Raw genomic sequence first — 26,812 nt, forward strand, 5'->3', positions numbered from 1 at the left:
TACAGCTATTCACTTTGGATAGAGGAAACACATCTATCGACTTACTCTAACAGTCCCTCTATCCGGAGATTGAATAGATCATTTAGTTGGTTTGGAATTTGATGGAAAACACTTTAACCCTCATATTAATCAATAAAATATTACAAGAAATAATCACCCGACACAGTTCTTCAAATAATGATTTTCTTTATCTAATTAATTTGCTAGTTAAATCCTAACAATGCCATATTATCTTTTGTCATATTTACCTATTCTGGCTATTTGTCGTTTTCTAAGTCAGCACCACACCTCAGAAAGATCATCAATATTCTAACGTCCCGTCCTCTTCTGTCAGCATGGGGTGTCGCATAGAGTAGCATCGATCAGGGTGCGTCTCAAGCTCCTGGGGTGGTGGCCCAATTTTCCTCTCTAGACTACTAATATTTATACAAAATTTACATATGATAGTATCATTTTCTTTATTTCCAGGCCGCTGATTGGCTGAAATGGCGGAAAGGCTGTTCCCAGGTCAGAAAAGTATCAGTCTATTGTGAATAGGTGGCTTTTGGTTCCCAGATGGCAACATTTGCTCCATGTTCAGGGACATTGGCATTGGACATTGACTTATATAAATGGATTGGGTATACTAAATTTTTTTTATTTTACCCGCTCCATCACACGCACCACTCGCTGGACGGGACGGGTGTTTTTTTATATCACAGCAGACGTGCATCTCCTGCAACGTAATGAATTTTTGGTAGCTGGTATTTACCTCCGTGTTTTTTTAATTTGTATATTGCCATGTAAAATCGTGCACGTATGTAATGTTTCCAAATATACATTTTTCAAAGTTTGTTCCTAGGAGACTTTAAATTAAAAGAAAGTCTGTAAAGATGGTCGGCATGTTTGAGAAGCGATTTCAGATGCTCGTCTCTTCTGCCGACTCATTTGTCCCTTTGCTGTGTTTACCACCGCACAGCAAGGCTGGAGCTGTGAGCTGTAGAGGTTTAGGCACAACACATGATGTGTACTTGAGGCGGATAGTCACTTCTATCACCACCTTCAGTCTAGCCAGAATTGTGATGAGTCGAACCTGCATCGTGCACAGGGCATGGAAGCAGGATCTGGGCAACTACTCATCGGAGTGCAGCCAGTGAGGCCTCGGAAGAGCGGATGGCTTAACCCTAGAAATGTATTCCCTATTGGACGGCCACCCACAGCCTCCCAGCTCTCATGTAGGCATTGCTCATTCCGTTCTATCCAGTCAAACCATCCAATTAATATACACATTACAGGTCCATAGCCCCGAGAGCAGCATTTGGTTTTACTCCATCAAGCCATTGTCTGAGTTTGAAAAAGAAAGGCAGCTTTAATAACACAAGCATTTGGAATGCAATAGGTCTCTTATTTGTGAGAGTTTAAGCTATTAGCATTGTAAATGACAATGCCTTTTATCTATGTTTAGAAACCCAAAACATAAATAAAAGGCATTGTCATTTACAATGCCAATAGCTCAAACTCACGGAAATGCGAGACCTATTGCAATGCAGATGCTTGTCCTAAGGATGTTTTTAAGTGCAGAAACGGGTTTTGTTGCATAGCGATGCAATTTACTACACATACATCAGTGTTGTAATCATTCGGCTTTTGCCTGCCCCTCATTATGTTTTTTGTCCCGCGGACACCCCTGAAAACGACAGCACCATTCCCCAGCCTGCAGAAGGTTCAGGTTGGCTCGCAAAGCATGTACTCTTTAATTAAACAAACCATGTTGAACTGAATCCTCGCACCTTTTCTAAAAGAAACCCCTTCCCCCACTGGCATACATTACTATGTTGGGGACGCACAGGTGTCCCCGAAGAGCATAATAACGGAAGAGTTATGAGCAGCGCATAACTACAAGACTCTGCCTTAGACACCCGCCTTAGACACAATTCCATGGCATAGCGTTGTTGTGCCAAAGATGCAACTTCCATGTAATTACGTCCACTCTAGAGTTTAGGAGGTCTGGTACGGATTTGTCTTTTTGTTGTAAAACTATTGCCTTGCAGTGTGGGAAGTCTACTTGTTGCTATCACTCTAGCAAAGGCTCTGGAGGTTCTCATTATTATTATTATTATTAATTTTATAAGGCGCACAGCTACCCGGGGGTTTCCCAGCGCCATCTGACACAAGCAGAGAAGAAAAGGATACTATTGATTGAATAATCATGTTTTTAGGCCTTTGCAAAATTTCGTGTAGATGGTTCCATTCCGAAGTGGCATAGGGAGTGAATTCCACAAAGACGGGCTCAGACAGGAGAAAGACCGGCCTCCCATGCGCAACAGTCTGGTCCTAGGAACTGAAAATTTGGCCTGGGGAGAAGAGGCAAGGAGGGAGGTAGGGATGAACTAGGGCGTTAAGGTACTGTGGTGCTATGCCAGATTTGATTTTATGCATTTAGCTCAGGGTCTTGAATTTAATGCGGTTCTCCACCCTAAGCCAGTGAAGGTCGTGGAGCGAGCTTGAGATGGAGGTCCTTCTAGGAACCTGGCAGAGTAACCTGGCCGCCGAATTCTGCACTACCTGCAGTTTGCTAATCACCTCTTTATTTGCACCTAAATACAGGACGTTGCCATAGTCTAGCCTGGAAGTAATAAGAGCCTGGACTACTGTTTTGTGCATGGGGCCAGGTAACATCCAAAGGATTTTCTTGAGTCATTTTAGGATGGTGAAGCAGGTTGAGGCGACCTTGACTGTTTGCTACCTCATTGAAAGCTGGTCGTCAATGATTACACCTAAATTACGGACCTGTTGCACAGGTTGGGGAAGAGCACCCATTTGAGGAGGCCAATGCTGGGGGCCCCAGAGATCTTTATTTTTCTCATCCTAATGTTGGTCCCGTGCCCCTTCGTTGGAGGCAGCACACCCCCACATTCTATTTTAAAAATGTTCTTCAGACATTTTTGTAGATTTATAGTAGACCAGTTGAGTATCTCGTCTGGTGGCCCGGTAGACTAATTCCTCCCTTGCAGCAGTTTGATTTTGACCTCGTAGTCACAGGTTTGAATCCCAGCAGGTCAGCTCAGCCTTTCAACCTCATTTGGCACTAAGATCCCTTGTGGTTTGAACGTGAACTTTACATACACAGGGCTGTCCTGATTGATGTTTGTAACCATCTGTTCGTCTTTAACAGCTGCACCCAACTTTAAAGAAAAATACATTGAGAATTTCGTACCGAACCTCAAGTGTATGACAAATCTTATTATTGCTTTGAAACTGATATGAAGTGGGCTGCAAACTTTGTTTGATATTTTAGTAGTCCCTCAGTCCTTGAGGAGCCAATACACAACACTTTAGGTAGCATGGTGTTTCAGTTTGTTTTACTATTACTCCAGATCTTCATATTGCCGTCATTGTACCTACTTCTCTTCTACAATGCACGTACTTGACCGGGATGTGCAACTATAGTGCTACCAATGTAATAACAAATGCCTTATGCAGTCAGACACATTGCTATTTTAAGTTCCTCAGCAGCACTGTACTCTTACTGTAGGTCTTCTTTTCCAGGTTTGATCTCTTCTGTAGTACCCTGAGACGTGACCTATCTCTATCATCACTGTCTCTGAGCGGTGGTAGAGTTATTGAGGGGGTTTATGTAAATGTAAGGGGCTAATGCTGAAAGCAACGGAGAGATCATGGAGTGCCCCGTACACTGCCCTTTCCGCCTACTTGATAGTATTTTGTACTGGTAAGTGCTGGTTAATTAATAAACTTAAAGAAAGGCAAACACAGTATTTTATCCACCATTAGTCGCAAATCAGCACCTTCAGCGATAGAGGAATTCGAGTGTTAATATGTATACAGCACATCATTTTGCAGTCCCTATTTAGAAAAAAAGTCTCTCCTTTCTTTGCTTTCCTTTTCTTACATTTTGCTTTTAAGGACAAATGTGTTTTTCTCAATATTTAATCCAAACATTGATACATGCTCTTATTTTACAAGGTGTCCCAGTTCTCCCCTCTTTCGCTTCCGAGTGCCTTGCTTCTTCAGTGTTAGAAAATGCGGGATTCTGGCGCGGGACAGGTGAGATTGGTCCTTTTTGACATACTTTTCCAGAACGGAATAGTTTATCTTGTCTTTCTGTGGCCGAGTGCTGACCATTACTCAGAAAGGCGCTATGTATTCTTTCTTGCCAGTTAAACAGTCATCAAATAATGGTATGCTATTACTGAAAATGTGTGTGAATAATTGGTGTTCTTGTCACCCTCTTTTTTAGGAGACTGATTGGGTCCTGTCCAAGATTAGAACTTTTTAAATGTATGTATTTTTCTGCTGTGCAATAAATACATTAAACTGTGTGTGTATACCTTTTGGCCATTTATGCTGCATCTTCCTTGCAAGCATGAAAAACACTGCTTTAGTGAACCTTGAAGTCTTTGTTGTAATTCAAATGTTTTTGCTTCTACGAGGGATGTAAAGAGACTTTTTCCTCTAGTTCTTTGCCCATCTCTTGCTGAGAGTGCAATTGCAACACTAATTGGAATATCACAACCATGTGCCTCTTTATTTCCCACATCCCATGTACTGAGTGCAACACAGTGCATCCCACTTTTACCCCTTCAACATGGCGCTCTAAATTTCTACATACACAACTCGCTGGCCTCATTGTACTTCCTGTAACATAAAATGGCCGCCGTGATTCCTGCCTCAGCTGCAACTACTGCCATTCAGAGTGTTGCTGCTTATTGGAACGACTTTGTGCTGCAGCTTAGTTCCCACACTTGCTTGTTACATGTGAACCTTGATTATCATAAAATATAATAATTGCCTTTCTCAGCTAATTGCTAACTAATTGGACGTACCATTCTGTATCCGAATTTTTTAAACAAAATACCGGTACCTAACTCCTTGATGCATATGATTTTCTCTTACACTTTGGTGGACCCACAAATAATATATAATCCCATGAAGGTCACCATTTTTGTTAGTACTCCTAAAAGCTGTCGCTTCCGTGTTCACAACTTGGATGGACAATAGAGCACAGTGAAACTTATGCTGCATTTTCAAAACAGGAAAACATAGCTTCTCACAGCACGCCCCCAGCCAGCATTTGGGTGCCTCTGTGGGTTTTCTGTTACTGCATTTAGACCTGCCATTGTAACCAATCATCTGTCAAAGTGCATTAAAAAAGACAGTATGGGAACTGAGTTCAATGGCGGTAGGGTCAGTGAATGTGGGGGCAGGGTCAAAGGTGTAGCTAAAAAAACTAAATATGCTGTAATTATTTTGTTCTTTCACCTTCAGGTAACTGCATATAATCCAAGGCACATCTTCAATGAAAAATAATGCTAGTTAAACTAATCAGTGGGAATTACACTCAGGGGCGTAGCTTGGTTAGTAAGACTGGGGGGGCAATGGGTGTGAGCTTCAGATTTCCTGACCTTTACGCTGGCATATAACGTTAATTATTATATGAGAAGTAATGCATGAGAGAGGCGTAAGAGCCAATGGAAATGGAAAGGAGTGCAGTGTGAGGGGTACTTAAAACATGGTGTTTTGTAAAATACCCATGTTTTAACACCTTCAAAACAGAAGAGCGCATGTATGTTTGTCTGAGTGAGTATTTAGAAATCCCAGGTGAAATTGGACAGGCACCTTATGATACCCGACTGTTAGCTCCTGTACCCAAATATTGACTAAATAATACATTTATTAGCGCGGGGTAACACCCCAAACACCCCCCTGAAGCTATGACCCTGACTGCACTGTTTTAGGTTATGAAGCTTCTGTCTGCTAATGCGATCACTGCAGATGTCTGTGTGCTTAACTAGAGAGCCACAGATTGGAATCCTTGTTGGTATAATGAGGGATATTGGCTTATGCATTTCAGTGCTATTAGGTCCCATGATGTGACAGAAAGCACTGTTCATGTTCATTGTTTTAAACTTTTATTACACACAGTATAAGATAGGCTGTCAGAAAATGTGCAAAAGGATTTAGATTTACGATAAACAAAAGTGCTTCCAAAATATAGTTTTTAGTAATACACAGATTGTATTTACTGCAAACATTATTTATAACTGTCCATTAAAAGCACACACTCCAGAGTTAATCTGGGAGCACCCTTTCAGCACCTCTCAAAACGAAAAAATATCCGTCATCTCAAAGCTTCCAGTGACTCCATCTATTAAAGCCAATACCCCCCTTCCAAGCTATATTTATATTTGCAGACTAACCAATTGCACACATTCACATTTGTTTCAGGAAGCAGGCATTTGGCAAAAAGGCTTGTTTCTTGTTTAGCTGTATTTTTTTCCTTCCTATGCTTCACACCCCAGAAGACTCCCTCCCTTCGACTTCAGCTGAGGCATCTCAGCTTTCAACCCTCAAGTGATGGTGGTGCAGATCGGAGCTTCCGAATCCCCTCTACTTCCACGGACGGAGTGATCTCACAGTCACACACGCATACACACATCACACGCTGGTGGGGCCCATTTCACCAACATTCATCCTACCACTCTTATCCGTGCCATGTATAAGGGGAAAACACCTTCTAATACCTTTCCAATCTGCATGTACTTTGAGGTCGATGGCATCTACTTAGTTGCTTTTAAATCTAGCGAAACATTTCAAAGAATACACAAATAAATTCAATTCACATGACCAGAAATAATCACCCGACACAGAGATTCAAACAGAATTATTTGTTTATCTAAAATTGTAAGAAAATCCAATTAAATGCAAATTCAGTTCTCTCATATTTACCTATTCTGTCTAAATGTCAGATCCTAAGTCAGAACCGGTCCTCAGTAGAAGAATTAGAGTTTCCTGCCGTCATGTAGAGTCACCGTCCTCTCCGTCAGCATAGGGACCTCGGATCATCAGTTCGGGAAGAAGTGGCGCTAGACCTCTCTAGTCTACTAATATTTATACCAAAATTACATCACGAAATGTTACAATCCTCATCCGTTTAGCAGGAAAAGATGTTGTCTTGTTACATTAAGAAATTTTCTCATGTATTGTAAACTTCAAATTCTGAATAGAAATTATTAGTCCATAGCTAATTCGTTACTTTTACGGATGTCTCTACTGGATACATTTGTATCCAATGGTGGGATCATTACAAGTTCATAAAGTCAATATTTCGAGATTGCAACAAACTCCATTTCCAGGGGCATTTGGCAGACTTCCTGGACTTGTCGTCATGATCATGGCTTTTCAGTTCATCAGAAGTGCAAGGTCGAAAATGATATAGGTATTCGGGTTTAAAGTAAAAACCCTGCTCCATCAATCCCCCCTTTGGTGATATCTTATCACCACAAAATCAAAAAACCCCAAAATCCATTTAATTTCCCCTTTTGGAAGAAATTCAAAATATTTTCTTGTTCATTTTTCAAACCCTTGTTTCCAACTCATCTTCTCTCTTGGTTTCTATATACATGCTTTCTCTTAGCTCTTCTAATTCTATTTCTTGTGGTTCTCTTTCTGGTTTCTTTTGTCTCCTTTTAACATTTTCTTTTGTGATTTTCTTTTTATTTCTTCTATACCTACAACACATACACCCTAATCTAAGGATCAATAATGCAACAATTACACAGGTTAATGGAAATAATATCTTACCAAAAATGGTACTACCTATTTTAGCTATAACATTTTTAATAGCAATCATCTTATTAGCCATTCTAGTCCAGATACTTTCAGCTTCCAGTGGTACTAATTCTTCATGCAAATCAGTAATATTTTTGCTATCAATTTTTAGATCTTTACTTTCGTCAGGAATGTAAGTGCAACAATGTTGAACCTTCAGCATTCCACAGACTCCACCCTCTTTTGCCAAAAGAATGTCAAGGGCAAGTCGATTTTGCATCGCCATAGCACGCAACGCAACCATTTCTGTATTAACCAAAAGAAAGCCTCCAGCGGTGCTTGTTGACAAGCGATCCACCACTGTTGACAGCTTCCGAATGCCAAATGCATTCAAAGAAATTCCCACTGCTGGAATTAAAGCTCCAAAAATATCTCCTACAATTTCTGTCCATGTTTCTCTTCTATAGCGTGTTAATGTGTTAGAATTTTCAGCATCATCTACTCTATCCATGTGAAAAATCTTTGGAAAGACCAGGCCAACATAACATGTACCAAACCAATGGTCAGGCAAACGGTAATAAGCCTTGTTCCCACAAATATAATACACTCCCGTAAAAACTGGATCTTCTCCTCCTCTAAATCCCCATCCAGTTGCAATAAAGTATGTATCATGGCACTCACTAGTCCCTATGAAGTAATAATCATATTGGGATCTCTTCCTGGTAATGCACAATTTGCCTTTCTGTGGGGCATCTATAGCCATAGTTGGACTGGCTCCATTTTTCAACTCCTTTTCTTTCTCAATATCCCACATTGTGTCACTCATTTTATGCCCTTCTGCTTTCTTGTGCATGTTCAATCTTCTTCTCTCAACCATGTCTAGAAAATTCTTCTCTTCTCCCTTCAAACGGCAAGTTAATATGTTTCTAAAAACATATTCTAATGTTAATTCTTTGGTTTCTCACCTAAAGTGTTAGCTTCTTTTGCTGTATTCAGTGCTTTATTCATAGGCAGTTGCCCAAGAATATTATCTACATTAGACATATTATAATCTAATTTCCCTAATTGGTAAAATATACTAATTAGCACACTACAAGAAATTCCATACGTAGCCGGAAGATGATGATAAGTCACTCCTTCCGAAACAGAGGCAGGTAATTGCATGCAAACGTAGCAATCCCTTACTTCCATTGTCTTTACGTATTCATACAACAATTTAGAAAAAACATTGCTAGAAAAATCATTAATTGACCTATCCTTATGTATGTGTATATTGCTAGTTCTAGTTGGTACTATTTTCTGTGAACTTTTCCCTATATTAGTTCTGTTCTCAGTATGACCTTCTAAAGTGTCTATAGTGACTCTAAATGAAATCAATAGAGCAAGTACGCTCCAAAGCAGCATTAACAAACCTGTACAGCAACAGCACATCTTGCACCATCTTTTCAGAAAGGTACATCTACTTTTATTATTCTCAGTGTTAGCCATTTTGTTAATTTGACCGTGTCTTTTGACTTAGCCTCTTCTACTCCTCTACCGAACTTTAAGGGCAGCAAGTACCCAACAGATTTTTACAATCTACTAGTTTTAATATTGCTTCTTTTCTTCTCCCCTCCAAGTGATTTTCCTTGGATTCACTCAATTTGGATTTTCATCACTTTTCATTGTCTCTTCATCATCATCAAACTGTATCAGGTCCTGAACATCCGTCTCTTTTCCAATGTCGGACAAGATAACTCTCAGGATTCCCACAGCTTCTTCTTCAGCGACCTCTTTCAGTAAAGCCTCCTCTGGACTTCCTTGACTGTCTGCCTCTTCTCCTTGTTCAGGCAGTGCCACATACGTCCATTCCGGTGACTTGTACCTCTGATTTGGTTTTCTTATTCTTTTAGTTCTCTCAGGTATCTTTGTTTCTTCTTCTTTGGTTGGATTTTTACTTGACACTTCGTTCACTTGTTCAGCTTTCGAAGAGTTAACTCGTGTCAGTCTATACCTCAGTCTTTTTATCTTATTCGGCCAAAGATCTCCTTTAGCATTTCTCTTTTGTTTTCCTTCTTTATTGTTTCTTTCTCCAAGCCAAGTTCTCTTTCTCAGAACTCGTCCTCCATGTATCTCATTCTCAGTTGCCTCTTGTTCATTAACAGTTTTCTTTTCCCCAACAACTTCCTTTTCTCCAACAGTTTCTTTTCCCACCAATTGAGATTTCCCTACTTCTGTCCCTCCTCGGGTCTCCGACACGCAATCTTCTTGCTGTCTACTTGTCCCTTCACCTAGCTTGTTGTTGATATTCCCTACTTCCTCGGGGTTTTTCTGCAATCTGTCCCTCACTTTCTTTGTCTGTCCCTTTTTCTTCAATATTTATCTCAGGTGGAACTTGTCCAATTTCCTCATGTGATTCAGGTGTCTCTTCTGTTGGAATGTTCTTTTCTTTTCTTTCTTTCTTTTTGTGTTGGTCACTGTCAGTTAGAACCTCAGGCACTTCTTCAGAATTTGAACTTGCCTCTGCAGTTTGCACTGTTCTTTTCAGAACCTCTTCTGGTGAGATGAAAATTTCCCTTGACTCACTTTCCCCACTTTCAGGATTCTTTTTCCTTCTTACTGTCTCACTGTCTGCATCATCACTGGAATCTGATTCTTCAAAGTATTCTTTTCCAGTACCATCTCTTGGATTTGGAACTCTCAGTGTGTGGCTTGCATGTATCCAATTTTTCACTCCAGCACACTTCACAGCAGTCGTTGTGGTCAGAATTACTTGTCTTGGCCTTCCCCACCTTGGAACCAGGCAGTTCCTTCTTCTGTGGACTTTTATCCTTACCCAGTCCCCTGGGCTTAGATCATGGGCTGGTTTCTTCTCAAGTGTGGTGGCGTCTTCTCCAACCTGGTGAAACACAGAATGAACTGCGTCAGCCAGGCCTTTACAGTAATCCAAAATCATGTCATCAGTTATAGTCATCATCTTGTTGACTGGTACAAAGGCATGTCTCATAGCACGTCCCATGATAATTTCATGTGGACTCAAACCTGTTGTTCTGTCTGGAGTAGACCTAATGGTCATCAGGACTAGAGGCAAGACATCGGGCCATTTCATTCCTGTGGCTAAGCACATTTTGCCAATTCTATTTTTGATGGTACCATTCATTTGTTCAACCACACCAGAAGCCTCTGGTCGGTAAGCACAATGTAGCTTCTGCTGTACACTCAATGCTTCACAAATCAGACCCATGATTTCATTATAAAAATGTCCTCCTCTGTCTGATTCAATGGTTACTGGGAACCCATACCTTGGGATAAACTCTCTCAACAGTAATTTAGCCACTGTTATCCCATTATTTCTTCTTGTTGGATATGCCTCCACCCACCTGGAGAACAAACAGACCACCACCAGGACATACCTCAATCTGTTGACTGGGGGCATTTCAATGAAGTCAATCTGCATTCTTGTGAAGGGTCCTCCTTCTCTGCCTATTGTTCCTAAGCTCACCACTGGTTTTTTTCCAGGATTGAATTGCTGACATATCAGACATCTCTGACAGAGACTTTCTGCTATCAGCCTGAACTTTGGACTGTACCAGGTTTGTTTAAAGACTCTTATCATAGCATCCCTCCCCAGGTGTCCTTGGCCATGATACATCCTTGCCATTGTTGATAGCATGCTATTTGGCATGACTGGTCTTCCATCTCTATAGACCCACACATGATCCTTTTCTCTAGGTGCACAACCTGCTTTCACCCAATCTTTCATTTCTTTGTCTCCTGCCTCATCCTGCAATTGTTTCACTTCCTCCCATGTTCCCACTTCATTAGTAAACATCAAGGAACAAGAAAATATTTATCTTTCTTTACTCCGATTAATAGAATGATTGTTTCTTGCACAGTATTGTGCTATGTCATTGGCGAATTTATTTCCCACAGTAACAAAATCATCACCATGACCATGAGCAGCACATTTTACAACTGCTAGTTCTTTAGGCAGCTGTATCGCCTCTAGCAATTTTCCAACCACTTTAGCATTCTTTATGGGAGTTCCACTTGAGGTCAGGAAACCTCTTTGTAGCCATAGCTGGCCAAAATCATGGACAACCCCGAAGCCATACTGGCTGTCAGTCATCACAGTCACTCTCACAATTCTCCCAATTTTGCAGGCTTTTGTTAAGGCCGCCAATTCTGCCACCTGAGCGGATTTAACTCCTTTCAAAGGTGATGCTTCAACAACTCCTGAAACGGTACATACAGCATATGCGGCACTCAGTGTTCCTTCATCCGTTCTCAAGCATGATCCATCCACAAACAACACATGATCACTCTCAGGCAGTGGCAGATCTCTTATGTCTGGCCTTAGCTTTGTACAGTAATCAAGTACATCCAGGCAGTCATGATCAACTTCATTCCTTACTCCCACACATTCAGCATCAGGCAACAGTGTCGCTGGATTCACATTCACACATCTTTCCAGAGTCACATTTGTTGCACCAAGAATGACTTTCTCATATTTAGTCAGCCGACTATGAGACATGAACTGTGTCCGGCTCCTTGTTAAAAGGATTGCCACATCATGAGGTACAAATACCCTTACAGGATATCTCATTATGATTCCCTCACTTTGTTCCAGACTTTTACAGGTAGCAGCTACTGCTTTCAGGCAACCTGGTAAACCCACAGCTACTGGGTCGAGTGTTGCTGAGAAATAGGCAATTGGCCTTCTCAGGCGTCCATGTTTCTGGATTAACACTGAAAGTGCACATCCATTTCTCTCACTACAATACAACTCAAATTCTTTTTCATAATCGGGCATTCCTAGGGCAGGAGCTTCACATAGTCTGTCTTTTAACTCTCTGAATGCAGCCATTTCTTCTGGGTTTAGTTCCAATGGGTCTTTCACCTCACTTTTGGTCAATTTAATCAATGGTTTGGCAATCAGGGAAAAGTTACTTATCCACTGGCGACAGTAACCCACCATTCCCAGGAACATTCTCACTTCTCTCTGTGTCATTGGGGCTCTCATCCCTCCAATGATTTTAATCCTGTCTATGGTCACTTTTCTCAGACCTTTCTCAAGATTATGTCCCAAGTACTGGACTTCTTTCTTGCAGAATTGCAATTTGGCTGGAGATACTTTTAATCCTCCATCTGCCAAGTGATTCAGTAAAGCTATGGTATTTACTTCACAGGCTTCACGGGTTTTTGATGCCACAAGCAGGTCATCAATATACTGGACCAAGACTGAATTTTCAGGCATTGTTAGACTTTCCAGAGATTTCTTCAGCAATTGATTAAATATTGAAGGGCTCTCTGTATACCCCTGTGGAATTCGGCACCATGCCAAAATCCGCTCTCCAAATCTAAAAGAAAATATTGGCTGGCTGTCATGATGCAATGGGATTGAAAAGAAAGCATGACATAAATCAATTACAGTATACCATTCTGCATCATGGGGAATCTGATACAAAATCACTGATGGATTTGGCACAATAGGACAACATGACAGAGCAATCTTGTTAATGTTTCTCAAATCCTGTACTATTCTGAACTTTCCATTAGGTTTCTTCAGTCCCATTATTGGTGAATTACATGGGCTGCTCAATATTTCTCTTAACACCCCCTGCTGAATCATCTTTTCAATTATGGGTGTTATTCCTTCAATTATTTTGGGTGTCAGTCTGTATTGCGGTATGTTTGGGTAAGCCACTCCCTCTTTTACAGTAATTTTTACTGGATCTACATTTCTCATCAGACCCACATCTACTCCAGTAAAATCCCAAACTGCTGCTTTCACTGTCTGTTTCAATTCTGGGGGTAATGCATCTGGATTAAATATTGTATATGTTCCCAGAGCCTCACATTCCCTGTTATCCATGGTCATTCTGTATAGAACATCCTCATCAGGTGTCTCAAAGGTTATTCCATCTGGAGTGCAGAAAATAGTGCAATTCATCTTGCATAGCAGGTCCCTGCCTAGCAAGTTCACAGGACTTGTGTCACACCACAAATCGGTGCATGTCTGAAAATGTCCCTATTCTAACCCTTACTGGTTCAGTAAGTAGAGTTTTAATCTGTGTGTTGGACACACCAACCACTTGGATTGCTTCGTCCGAGAGAGGAAGATTCTTTATATCAGCTGACCTGACAGTTGATCTCGTGGCCCCTGTGTCAACTAGGAAAGTGACACTTTCACCATTAATTTTCCCATCTACAAAAGGCCCTGCCTGGTCTATTTCTAGAGTTGCGCCAAGTACGCACTCCTCCTCCTCTCTTCGGCAACGTCAGAAGTCTCCCTCGGAGTCGCTTCCCTCATTTTTCAGCCAGTATTGAGAAACAGCGCTTGCGCGTTTTGGTTTGATTACCTGCTCTTCATCGTAGAACCCCGGCTCTTGGCTGTACTTCTGGGATCCTCTTCTCTGTGGTAAGGGTGGTTTTGGCACCTGATTCTGTTGCTTATCAGCCTTCTGCTGTTGCCGATGCTGACCACACCCCTCACTCTGCACCTGTGAATTCAATGATGGATTATCATCATTAGTAGACGGTGGATTCTTACACTCTGATTTCCAGTGCCCCAATTTTCCACAGTTCTGGCATGGGAACTTCTTCTTAGCTTCCTCGATGTTCCCCTTTCCTTTTCCTGGACCAAATCTTGGTTTATTTCCTGGGTTATTTGCCTGTTCAACCAACTGAGCTTCCTGTCTTTCTGCAACTTTCACCTGTGCCCACATTGCCTTTTCTTTTAGCTTCCTCTGCTTTGCCTCAATCCCATCACTGAAGTATTTTGCATGTCTCAGAATCTCATCAATCTTCTTGCTCTGCCAGTCTACGGTATGCTGCCTTATCATTTCACTGATTTCCGGCCGCAAACCGTACACAAATCTATATACAAAATGGCTCAGGTCCTTGTCACCCAGATGTTTATCTCCACTGAACTGTTTGAAAGCTAATATTAATCTTTCATAATATGCATGGACTGATTCCTTCAATTCTTGATGTGTTCGATCTATTTTAACCCAATGAGTTTCCTTAGGAGGTACCTTATTTTTCAAGAAGGCCATAACCTGCTCATACTTCTTCATTACCTCTGGGTCTGGAGCTCCTGTCTTTGGATCTCTCGGGTATTCCTTAGTGGGCCAGTCTATGACTATTTTACATTCTGCCCACAGGTCTGCTGGTACAATTATATCAAACAGACTATTCAGGTCAATCCACAGCACTTTTGACAGCTTCACAAATCTGTCGACCTGTCTGTACCACTCGACGGGCTTTTCCCTTAGTCGAGGGAAATCATTTGTAAATGATAAAATATCCTGTCTGGTCCATGGGACATGTACATACCCACCTCCTGGAATCTCCCTCATAGGGTAGGCTGTTACTGCTTTATCCTTTTCTTTGAGAGGAAATGTTGAGTAAGTACTATCTGCCCCATCCTCTCGCTTTCGGTACCATCTGTCTTTCCATCTTTCTACGTCTCCCCATTTTCTCAGCAAAGCAATCATCTCCTTGATCTGTCCTGTTTGGCCTGCATTGTTCAAATTCTCAATGTCCTTATCTGTAAAATCCACTCGGTAAGGCTTTTGTAAAGCTTTTACCTTGTCCATGTCAATTCCCAATTCACTGGCTATTCCTTTCAATCTGTCATGTATGTTCTTTGCTCTCCATGTAATACTTTTGCACAGGAAGAGGATCTCCCCTTCCTGATAATTTTTCAGTGTTTCTGTAGGGATTATTCCTACTATCATCTCTTCCATTTCCATACGTAGCCTAGCTACATCAATTCCCTGTTATTCCTTTTCTTTTCTCTGCAAAGTTTTCAGCCAATCATTCAAATCTTCAGCAGTTATCACAGATTTTTCTGCACCCCCTGGTTCTGTCACTCTTTGCGGTTCTAAAATTGATCCTCTGTTCCCTTCCACACATCCAGAATTCAAACTTGAGTTAGTCTGCACACTCAATTCTCCTCCACATATGGTATGTCTCCACTGATTTTCTCCTGTTCTCCACTGTGTTTCCCCTGCTCTCATTTCTGCCTGCTCCGGAGGAACAATCAATCTATTGCCCACATATGGTACTGTCAAACCATTCTCGCCCGTCCTCTGCTTGTCAAAAATTGGCATAACCGGGCCTATTGTCACAGGCACTGTAACTGCCTCAAAAGTTTTAGTCAGTTCTCTGATTTTCTCTGTCAGTTCAAAGGTAGTTTTTGCTAGTTCTCTGGTCTTTTCATCCTCAAGTTCATTCTCTCTTTCTATCTCTCTCTCTCTCTCTCTCTCTCTCTCTTTCTCTCTCTCTCTCTTTCTCTCTCTCTCTCTCTCTTTTTCTCTTTCTCTCTCTCTTTCTCTCTCTCTTTCTCTCTCTCTATCTCTCTCTCTCTCTCTCTCTCTCTCTCTCTCTCTCTATCTCTTTCCGCCAGAGAACAACTGCCTTTCAACCCAGGGGTGGTACCCTCTGTCTTAATAATCCGCAGGGTGTCTCTCATCGGGGTCATTGCTGTTTCTACCTCTGGTTCTCGTCTATACGGAGGTGGTCTTTTATAGAGCATGTCCTCTAATACATCATCATCAGACTCATTTTCCCCATATCTCCTGGGTTCTATATTATTTTCTTTCTCTGTACACTTTCTCCCTTCTGACTCCCCTGCTACTCTTACAGGATATAATCCCTCGTTCATACTGGCGTCACGCCATCGTCTCATCTGGTCATGATGGGTTTCAAGATCATACTTTCGCCCAAACATGTACCTGTAGCTACCTCCACCCCTCTGCTTTTCTCGTTCATGCATTTCATCTTCCCATTCAGTCAATGCCTCAAACTGCGTCGGCCTAGGCCGAGGCTCTAGATTCATCATCCGTTCCCGTAAGTTCCTCAGTATGGCCAGATTAAATGAGCCATGTTCCGGGAAAGCTAAAACCCCATCTTCCCTCGTATACTTCACCCAGTTATCCAACCAAATACAGGTATGATACCCATACTTCGCAACCATTAAGGATGCCGGGGTTCTTATCGGGGGCAATAACTGTCCTTCCCTGGTCACTATATCTTTATCCTTGTCGAACCAGTTCTTTACTTTACTAAGTAAAGATTTCTTTTCCTCAGCCTGGTAGTACATTTTCTTATTTCTCCCAAGCTACTTGTCTTTTCTACAGCTGTACGATCTCCCGTCCAATTGCAGCGCGACTCACACCAACGCACCAATCCTGGAGCGTCTACGTCACCCTGTATGTCTCCCAATCCTAGCGCGGCGTACACTAGCACACCAATCACCGTGCTTCCACTGTTCTAACCCACTGTCCAATCACAGCGCGGTCTCCCTGACGTCAGCAGTTGCTGCGGTCGCTTCTGCACCTGTCTCCTGTCTCTCGTCTACCCCTCCTTTACAAGACTACTGGGTAGACTTTGTTTCAACTTCTACGAGTCTGTTAGTTACAACATACAAACATCTCCATTGTCTGCTTCGCTAGCCACAGAACAGCAAAAGACCTTTCCCACGAGAATTCTGCCTTTCCCGAGAGCAGCGCTTACCTCTGCCCTACTACAGAATCGTTACTTCCGTTGATAAAGTAGCACATCCCTCTACTTTACCCTTCTAACAAGCACCAATTAACTGTTTTCTCCGGAATGCTCCTAACAGTTTCACAATTAACCAGAATGCCTTCTCATTCACGCACTTTCACACCAGAAAATGTAGTTCATTCACACAGAATTTCTGTCTTTCCCGAGAACAGCGAACAGTCTGTCCTACTACAGAATTATATCACACGTTAACAAAGCAGCGCTTACCTCTGCCCTGTCCTTCTAACAAGCTCAGAGAATACCGATTACCTTTCTAGTGTTAAGCTTTAACGGAATGCCATACGGATCCCTGAGACCTAAGACCAGAACTTCACAGATAACCTTCGCTATCATATACACTTCTCTCACACCGAAAATACGTTTCTAATGGCAACACACGGCGATGCTACCTCATCGAACCTAGACAATGCGACGCGCAACTTCAATTGTCACATGTTTTCCCCTGTCTGCATACAGGGCCAACAATCCCACCTTTTTCCGAGAGCAACACTCCCTCTGCTCTACTACGGAACTGTCACCGACTCCCTACGTCCCAGAAGCCGTTCACAATACATAAAACTCAACACGACTTCAACATATAGTGTTAGTACAAATATCAATCAATAATCAACAAGCCTATATACACGCAATTTCGCCAGACCAAGACAATAGTAAACCATCATTCTGCTACCAAGAAACTGGTGCAGATCGGAGCTTCCGAATCCCCTCTACTTCCAAGGACGGAGTGATCTCACAGTCACACACGCATACACACATCACACGCTGGTGGGGCCCATTTCACAAACATTCATCCTACCACTCTTATCCGTGCCATGTATAAGGGGAAAACACCTTCTAATACCTATCCAATCTGCATGTACTTTGAAGTCAATGGCATCTACTTAGTTGCTTTTAAATCTAGCGAAACATTTCAAAGAATACACAAATAAATTCAATAAACATGACCAGAAATAATCACCCGACACAGAGATTCAAACAGAATTATTTGTTTATCTAAAATTGTAAGAAAAGCCAATTAAATGCAAATTCAGTTCTCTCATATTTACCTATTCTGTCTAAATGTCAGATCCTAAGTCAGAACCGGTCCTCAGTAGAAGAATTAGAGTTTCCTGCCGTCATGTAGAGTCACCGTCCTCTCCGTCAGCATAGGGACCTCAGGTCATCAGTTCGGGAAGAAGTGGCGCTAGACCTCTCTAGTCTACTAATATTTATACCAAAATTACATCACGAAATGTTACAATCCTCATCCGTTTAGCAGGAAAAGATGTCGTCTTGTTACATTAAGAAATTTTCTCATGTATTGTAAACTTCAAATTCTGAATAGAAATTATTAGTCCATAGCTAATTCGTTACTTTTACGGATGTCTCTACTGGATAAATTTGTATCCAATGGTGAGATCATTACAAGTTCATAAAGTCAATATTTCGAGATTGCAACAAACTCCATTTCCAGGGGCATTTGGCAGACTTCCTGGACTTGTCGTCATGATCATGGCTTTTCAGTTCATCAGAAGTGCAAGGTCGAAAATGAAATAGGTATTCGGGTTTAAAGTAAAAACCCTGCTCCATCAATGGTTGTCTTTTAACAAAGTAGGAGATCTGTTTTTGTTAAGTTAACAAAATATGGGCACATCATACCCCCCAAATCCCAGTCAACTCGACCTCTGCAACCAATCCATATACCTAAAACAAGCCAGACCTATTAGATTTGCTAATGTTTTAAGCTGTAATCAGATAAGTGAATAACAGCAATTTTGTTTTGAATAACTTGAAAATGTTTCAATTCTTAAGATACAAGACTATTAATTAAACATTACTAAGATCTGAGGAAGGGGTAGTGATTTTTGGAATATAAACAGGGATTGCATCCCTGACTTTGCATACCTCAGATTTTTACAGTTATAGTTCAGACATTGATCAGTCATTGTTTTTGCTTGTTAAGGACATATAAAACAGAGCCCAAAAGGGACCCTTTTCAAAGTCTATTTTTAATTACTGTCACTCCTGAGACCAGCAGGACCTGAAATACTTGTTGGTTAATGGATTTATTTTCCTTAACGTAACACATTACCGTATATTGTTGCACAGCTTTGTTTTTTAGAAGAGAAGCCAGCTTTGCCTTACCACTTGAAAAAACTCGCTCGGTGGCCATTTTAGTAGTCGGTTACTTACTCATCGTCTGAAGCAGGTGACCTGGAGCTCTGTAGATTTGCAGCCACCTCTTGTTACGTGTAGCTAGAAGTCCCAGGCATATTCAGCATTGAGTTATGGTGCAGTTATTGTAATTGCATTGTAATTGCGTTTATATAGAGTTGACCACGTCAAGTAAATTCAACTATTAAAGCAACAGGGGATTCATGCTCTGCAAGGAAATGTATAACTTTGTCACAGATAAGTTTGAATCCTGGCTATGGTGGCTTAGCCTGTGTGAGATTTTTGTTTTTGTTTAACAGTACCACTAAAATATATATATATATATATATATATATATATATACACTATCAAAGATACAAATTGCAAGAGGACAGCAACTGCCAGTGGGAGTCCGTGCTATACATAAACTGAAACTTGTGAAGGAGGTCACACTTTTATAATATCATGAGAAAAACATGACACCTGAGAAGCAGCCTCAGTCTGCATTATGAATGTTAGGAATACACCCTGTGTGCCATTTAAAAGCAATTGTTTACCTAGTTATCAGTGTTGCTAAAGGGCATGTATGCTGCTCACAAAAGAGTGCATTATTCATTGATCATCAGTTTGGATCCCTACAAGGCCTCTATTCATTTGAGGCTGTGTTTATTGAAGCACAGAGTTGAGCAGAAGGAAGTTCAAACACATGAGTGAAAGCAGGCATACCACCTTTAAAACAATACTCGCAGTGTGAGAGGTGGTGTGGGATCTTAACCCCTTCAGTGCCCGCCCCTTTCCCCGCCCTGTGCCGGCCGTTTCATTAGCGGGCGGGGTTTATGACGAGCTGGTCTCGTCATGGGCACAGCGCAACCGCGGCCCATGACGAGACCAGCTCGTCATGGGCATTGAAGAGGTTAAACCATTTATTGTCTTACTATCCATAGAGAGGCTTCTGAAGAGGTTGGACCACGGAACGGGGATGTGGCTTCATGCTAGGCAGCGCCATAAAAAGACTTCCCACCCTCCCCAGATGAGAAAGCTTCTGAGACTGTAGGTGATGTCATAAGGAGGTTGCTAAACCCCCATGGACATCAGCTGTGCAGAGTGTCAATAAAGGAGCTGAAAATCTACTCTCTGCAGAAGTTTACAGCTAATGTTGTCTGACAAAGTAGAATATACACTCTTCACTGTATAATTGTGTGAATGGAACCATTATTGTGAGACACACAGTGCAGCCATGTGAGTTGGCAGGACTGGGGGAAAGCTGTGGAGGTGGAAAGACTAGTGTTGTAAGAATCGTGTTTTGCAGCCATCTGAAATTGGACTTCATGTCTTCAAGGTGCTTAGATAAACATGCTGACCGTTTTAGGTTGGGCACCGTGTTATAGGTATTTTTGGGAGTTACACTTCTTGATGTGCACCCACATTGAAGAGCTTTGGAAAGGCAGTATATTTCACCCTTGAAAGGAGTTAGCCACCCTTTTGGCTTTGCTAATGCTTATTGTAAAGCTGAACAACATTGGCCAAAAGAAAACAATGCTTTAATCGATGCTGAAAAAATGGTTAAAAAAAAGTCAAAATTGTCGACCTCCCAGTTTGATGGCATACGCGCACATGTCTAAACGCTTGATTGTATCGCTGTGGCACCCATTTTGTTTGTTTAAAAATGTAATGTACTGTTCCTAGATAGTGAATTCCCATCTTGGAGCGGAAACTAAATTTATGGAACGTAACAAGTGCACAGCGGTAGAAAGTGCATTATAGAGAAAGGAGCTGCTTAGTAACAAGTTGCAGCTGCTAAGGCCTCCAAAATAAAACATTTTTAAAGTATGAGCGGACGGAGAGGTATAGGGGGCAGCTAAGGATAAGTGAAGTCAACTCTGAGAGTGCGGAGCATTGATGTGAAGGGAAAGCATTACACAAGAGAGAAAGTACATGTACCGACATGTAATGGAATACAGTAAGAAAAAAAAAGTAAAAAGAAGTTCCCAGACTGTAAGCAGAAGTATGTATACAACTTATCAAGTCATAAACATTGTAAAAGATCTGTGCTTCCGTAGAGGGACAAATAAGATGATGAAAGAAAGCCTTCAAATAAGCTAGTGAATAAAATTGACAGAAAAGTAAACCGAAGGTAAGGAATGGGATCATCTAGAACCCACTGTAAATACTGGTATTGTTCACAACTGAGACTTAATAAACAAGCAAAGGCAAAAGGTCTCACCTTTCGATGACGTTACCTGACCATTTGGCTTTTCCAGTACTGTTTCTTGATACGGTTCTGCAATGACGAACACAGACAAAAAACTTGCTTCCAAATGTGAATCAACATCACGCTAAAGCATACGTGCACATGCAGAAAGCATCATGATGCACAAAACATGTATTGATTTAATTTAAAGTTCCAAAAAGGCGAGAATCTATCTTGGAGTGTAGGAGAGTAGGATCTGCACTTATGTTGCCCCCACTTTTTTTCTGATGTTTACACTGGTTTCTAGCTATAGTCTGGCTGGGTCCCTGCTAATCAGGGCCCCAGCCTCTCTGTTCTCTATGAACAACTTGGAGTGCATATTAGATGCACTAGTGATTGGATACTGTGGTACCTTATGAGCCCCTGGTATATGGTACCTTAGGTACCAAGGGCATAGGTACTTCACAGGCCTACCAGGGGCTGAAGCATGTATTATGCCACCCATGGGAAGCAGACTAAAACTGACACCACAGGCCTGCTACTACAGCCTGGGTGAGGTAGTGTTAGCACTCCTCACTGAGGTATAGGTTCCCTATATCTCACCTTACACACACATATAAACCTATCAGTCACCCCTAAGGCAGGCCCTATCAATACTAAGAGCAGGGTGCTTGGTTTACATGTGAGGGGGTGCTTCTGCCTGATCAGGGCCCCTCTGCAAGCCCTCAGAGTCTATTCTCTGTGGCTGTTTGTGGATGCGGTTAAACCATATACTCTTAAGTGCATTATAACCTAGCGGTAAATGCTAACTTTGCGATGGCTGCATCAAAATATGTCGTGTTTGGTGTCAAATGCCTTGCAATCAAACCCCCACACCAGTAACTGGTGTGGGAGTATGATCCTACCCTTCTAGAGGGATAGACATGTACCTACTGTGGACACACTGTAGAAATCTGAAAGAGCCTGGCATCACAAAATGGATGCCACCAGCACAGACACTGGGCTGCCCTCCTGCTGCTGACTGAAACTCGCAGTGGAGGAGACCCAACAATAGGCATTCTTTCACAGGGAGGTCACCACCTTCCAGACAGGATTTAGTGTATTGGGGCTGGGGGTAGGTGCACTCCTAGAGTGCTTTGAAGTCCTGGACTGGGGGAGCAGTAGGCTCCTCTGTGCATATGCCAGCTCAAACCGGTTCAGGGGCTACCAGCCCCTGCTCTGGCGCGAAACTGGACAAAGGGAAGTGGGTGTAATCACCCACTCCCCTGACCCTCCCATAGGAGTGGTCATAGAGCTAGTCCCTCCCTTTCCTTTAGTATAAGATAGGGAATCCTTGCCATTGCAAACTAGATATCCCTGGATGACGCTCTACAAGAAGAATCCTGGACCTTCGATGTTCCACTACCTTTGGAAGACTGAAGAATCTCCCTTGGAGTCAAGGAGTGACTCCCCTGCTTGGCAGGTACCAAAACTTTGAATCAACGGTCGCAAAGTTTCCCGCTCCACCGGAGTCCGAAGTCCCTGCAGGCCTGGAAGTGGATTTCCTGACTTCTCGACAGCCATTGTGAGTCCCCAGCAAACCTGAGGTGAGTGGACCCCACGAGTGACGAGGAACATCAATACCCGGGTACCGTGCACTATTGTCAAGTGCAACCCCTTCACGATGTTCTACGAACCTGTGCATTAGACCATGTGTGGTCCAAGCCTCCAGCAAGATTTCCACTGAAAATCAGAGGCCTACCTCGTCCCGAGTGACCGTGGGCTCCTGTGAAGTGAATCCTCATGAGGCGTCTTTGTGATCCCTTGCCGGTTGGCTTGTGGGTCCCCTGAAGACTTGTTTTATCAAATCAAAGGGCTCCCCTGGTTGCTCCAGGCCTGCCCTGACTTACCCTTGCTGGGTGAGTCCTTCAGATCTTGCTGGTCTGCACCGCTGACTTTTTTTCACTTTCCATGAGACTTGCTGTTGCCAAGGCTTGTTGGCTCCAATCCGGTTGCCGACACCTCAGTAAGCTGCAGACTTTGTGGGACTCTCTGAATCCAGCTCCTGGTTGTCATCGGCGCCTCCTGGACCTCGTGGCTGAAGAGTCAAGACACCTATGATCACCTGAAATCACCCGACATCTGTGGGCATCCATCTTCCTGGCCCCGGGTCACTGGCAAGTGACTTTGAACACTGTCCCTTATGCTTTCAGGTCTCCCTTCTTCTGAATCCAGCCTTGGATTCCACCTGACACTTCTCCTGTCTTCACAAGCAGCAAGTCTTCTTTGGCTCCCATTGAAAACGACGCCGCGACCCGACACCAAAAGACACCTATGCACCCGGCTTCCCTGGGTGAGGTAACTCGTGCACTCCGGTGCTCCTGTATGTGTTGGCCCTCAAACTACTTACCCTGTAAGTGACTTGCTTGTAGACTCTCCCGAAGTACCCTAAAACTTTAAAATTCCAACTGCGACTTGCTCCATTGAAGTCTATTGGGATCCGCGGCTGTGTTCTCACACTGCATGCGTCTCCCGTGGGTCCTTTACTTACCTGCCTTGGATGGATTAGTGAGGCCCCAGCGCTTCTGAAGACCTTAGGCCTTCTCCCTTCTCAAGTCGTTCTTCTTATACTTCTTTTTTAGTATATGGTCTGGTACGACCCTAGGGCCCCAGCCATATAAGTGCTTAATTTGTTGTGAAACATTAATTTGTGCATATGTTCCTGAATTCTAATCTCATAAAGAGATTAGTAGCGTGTGTCTAGAAATAAATACATATATATTTTATATATACCTGTGTGGTGTCCTTTCATTTGGTAATTCAAGAGATTATAAGGTAAAATAAGCTGCTTTACATTCCTCTGAGACTTAGCCTGAAGGCTGCTCTCCACAGCTACCACTAGGATAGCTTTCTCTAAAAGGTTGTCTTAAACCTATCTACCATAAGAGTCGAATTGGACTGGTGCAAGGTGGCCACTTTAACTTGTGACCAGCATATGCCAGGCCAACTTCTCACATGGAGTCACATATTTTTTTAAAGGAGTTGCTTGACAGGAAATTGCAGATGCTGAGCCAAAACAATGTAATGAACCCGGGAGGAGGATCAAGGGTGTAGTGGGTGGTGGGTTTATAGTAGGAACCAATGAGTGGTGTGGGGGATGAAATGAACAGAAGTGCTGGTTTAGCGGAGTGTAACCATTTTAAAAAAAAACCTGAATAGGGGTGTACCACATGAGCTTAAAGGTGGGAGGGGGGAGCAACCCAGGAAGCGCAGAGCAGGGATTTCAGTGGGAAAGGATCACTCAATGTAGAGATCAGGAATACGCATGCAGTCTCTTGGAGTGCTAAAGGAAAAAGTAGTTCCCAGAATGTAAGCAGTGGAAGGAGACAAATCTTCCACTTAAAAGGATGGCAGAGAAGCTGTGGACCAGGGGAAGACCAACACAAAAAGAGGAAGGAAAGCCTCAAATAAAAATAAGGAAGATTGAAGAGAAAGCCAGACATTGGTAAGCAGTGGGTTAACTCAAAGCATACTGTCAGTATTGGTATTGTGCATAGTAGATCTTTGATGTCATACATCTAAAAGCTGCCCGTAGGCAAGACCTAAAAACATACTGCATTGAATGAAAACATCCCAGAAAGATTGTATCATATGTCCAACCATAAACAAATGCTTACTGTAAATATATCAGTGTGTGTAAATGCTCTAATATACTAAATTACTTTTATCACACAAATGGAGAGGGGGAGGTAACTGCTACTGTACATCCTCCCTAGACTAAATACCACAATGCAAAAAGGTGCTGTAGTTTAAGCAAGAAAGGAAAATCAAGTCTGATCCCTATTTGGACGTCTCTGGAACTCTGTCAGATCATGTGGGAAAGCCATTTCTTTTGTGAGCCGAAGCCTCACGCATTGTTTGTGTCATACTTCATCATAGGCAACCTTTCCCCACCCTGGTAGGATAGTGCCACCAGACCGGACTAGACCTCCTGATGGACTCGAAAGAAGAAGGGAGTTCTTAAATAAATTTCAACTGGACAGTTAGTGGGATCCAGATAAATTCAAAATATCTTGGGGTACCCAGACCTATCACTTTTAATGTTGGGACCTCAGGTATATCTAAACACATCAATAAGATGGCTAGTGTAAACAATGTCTCAAACCATCTCCGTAAGCCAGCATGTTTTTGCCCCTATGGTTACCCTAAAAGATCTTGGGCCTTCTTCGGGGCAAGGATCCTTAGTGGACTGGCCTATTCGCCAAAAGCAAAAACTTGGTGAAACCAAGAAACGAGGTCAATCCTACATGGATGTATATTGCACCTAGAAATGTAAAAATAATATAAAGGAAGAGGTATTCTTCAAAAAAGAAATGGCCTTCCCACGTGATCTGACAGAATTTCTGTGACATCCAAATGGGGCTCAGACTTAATTTTCCAAATAGAAGTCCATTTCTTACTTTAGCTACCGTACCTTTTTGTGTTGGTCTAATAAACCAATTGCCAGACGTGATTTGTTTTGCATCATGTCACATTGTTTTCATCGTAAAACACTTTCTTGAAACAAAAAGTATCACAGTGCGTTTGCATACTTAGTGTGATGAAAGTTCTCGTGCTGATTATGATGATAAAAGGTTTGCTTTGAGGGTGGGGAGTTTTATTTTCAACATGGCCTCTGTTTATCAACAAGCATTGGCATAGCCAATAGGTTTCGTCTTTGGGACCTTATAAGTGTTTAGCTATGCAACAGTTGATGTTGTTGCACCAAGGATATTGTGCTGGATAACTAAACACTTATAAGGTCCCAAAGGCGAGAATCTATTGGCTATGCCAATGCTTGTTTTGTCTTTTGGACACAGGCCGTTGTTATGACTGTTCAATATTTGATAATACCTCCTGTGAAGAAGCCGGATGCAATTATAGATTTCTGCAATGTATAATACTTTATCTGAAACCCTTCTGAGCCACTTGATCTCTATACCTGTCTCTTGAAATGTTTCTCCAATGTTACATGAGTGTGACCTGTCATTTTCTCTACTAAAATGTGTAATCAAGTGAAAGGATTACTCAGTAGGGCATTGATGAAGAACATAGGAGTAATTTGCTACTTTACCCATTACCAAACTCCTGAATGCTGTTTCTCAGCTGCAACTCTCTGAAACAGAGAACTGAGAAGAACATTAACTGGATTCTAGAATGAGAAAGTGGTAAAATGTTCCAGCCACATAAGATGTACCCAGCAGCAATGTACTTAAGTTCTGCGATGTTGTAAAGTTTTGAAGCCTTGATCACATGAACTAAGCCGCTAACATAAAGTTAGTGGTATGATGCACTTCCATTGCATCACCTTTTCAATGACCCTTATATAACTCCCCTACATTAATCTACTACTGAACCATGTGACTAATT

The sequence above is a fragment of the Triturus cristatus genome, chromosome 1_1, assembly GCF_964204655.1.
Source record: "Triturus cristatus chromosome 1_1, aTriCri1.1, whole genome shotgun sequence".
NCBI lineage: Eukaryota > Metazoa > Chordata > Amphibia > Caudata > Salamandridae > Triturus > Triturus cristatus.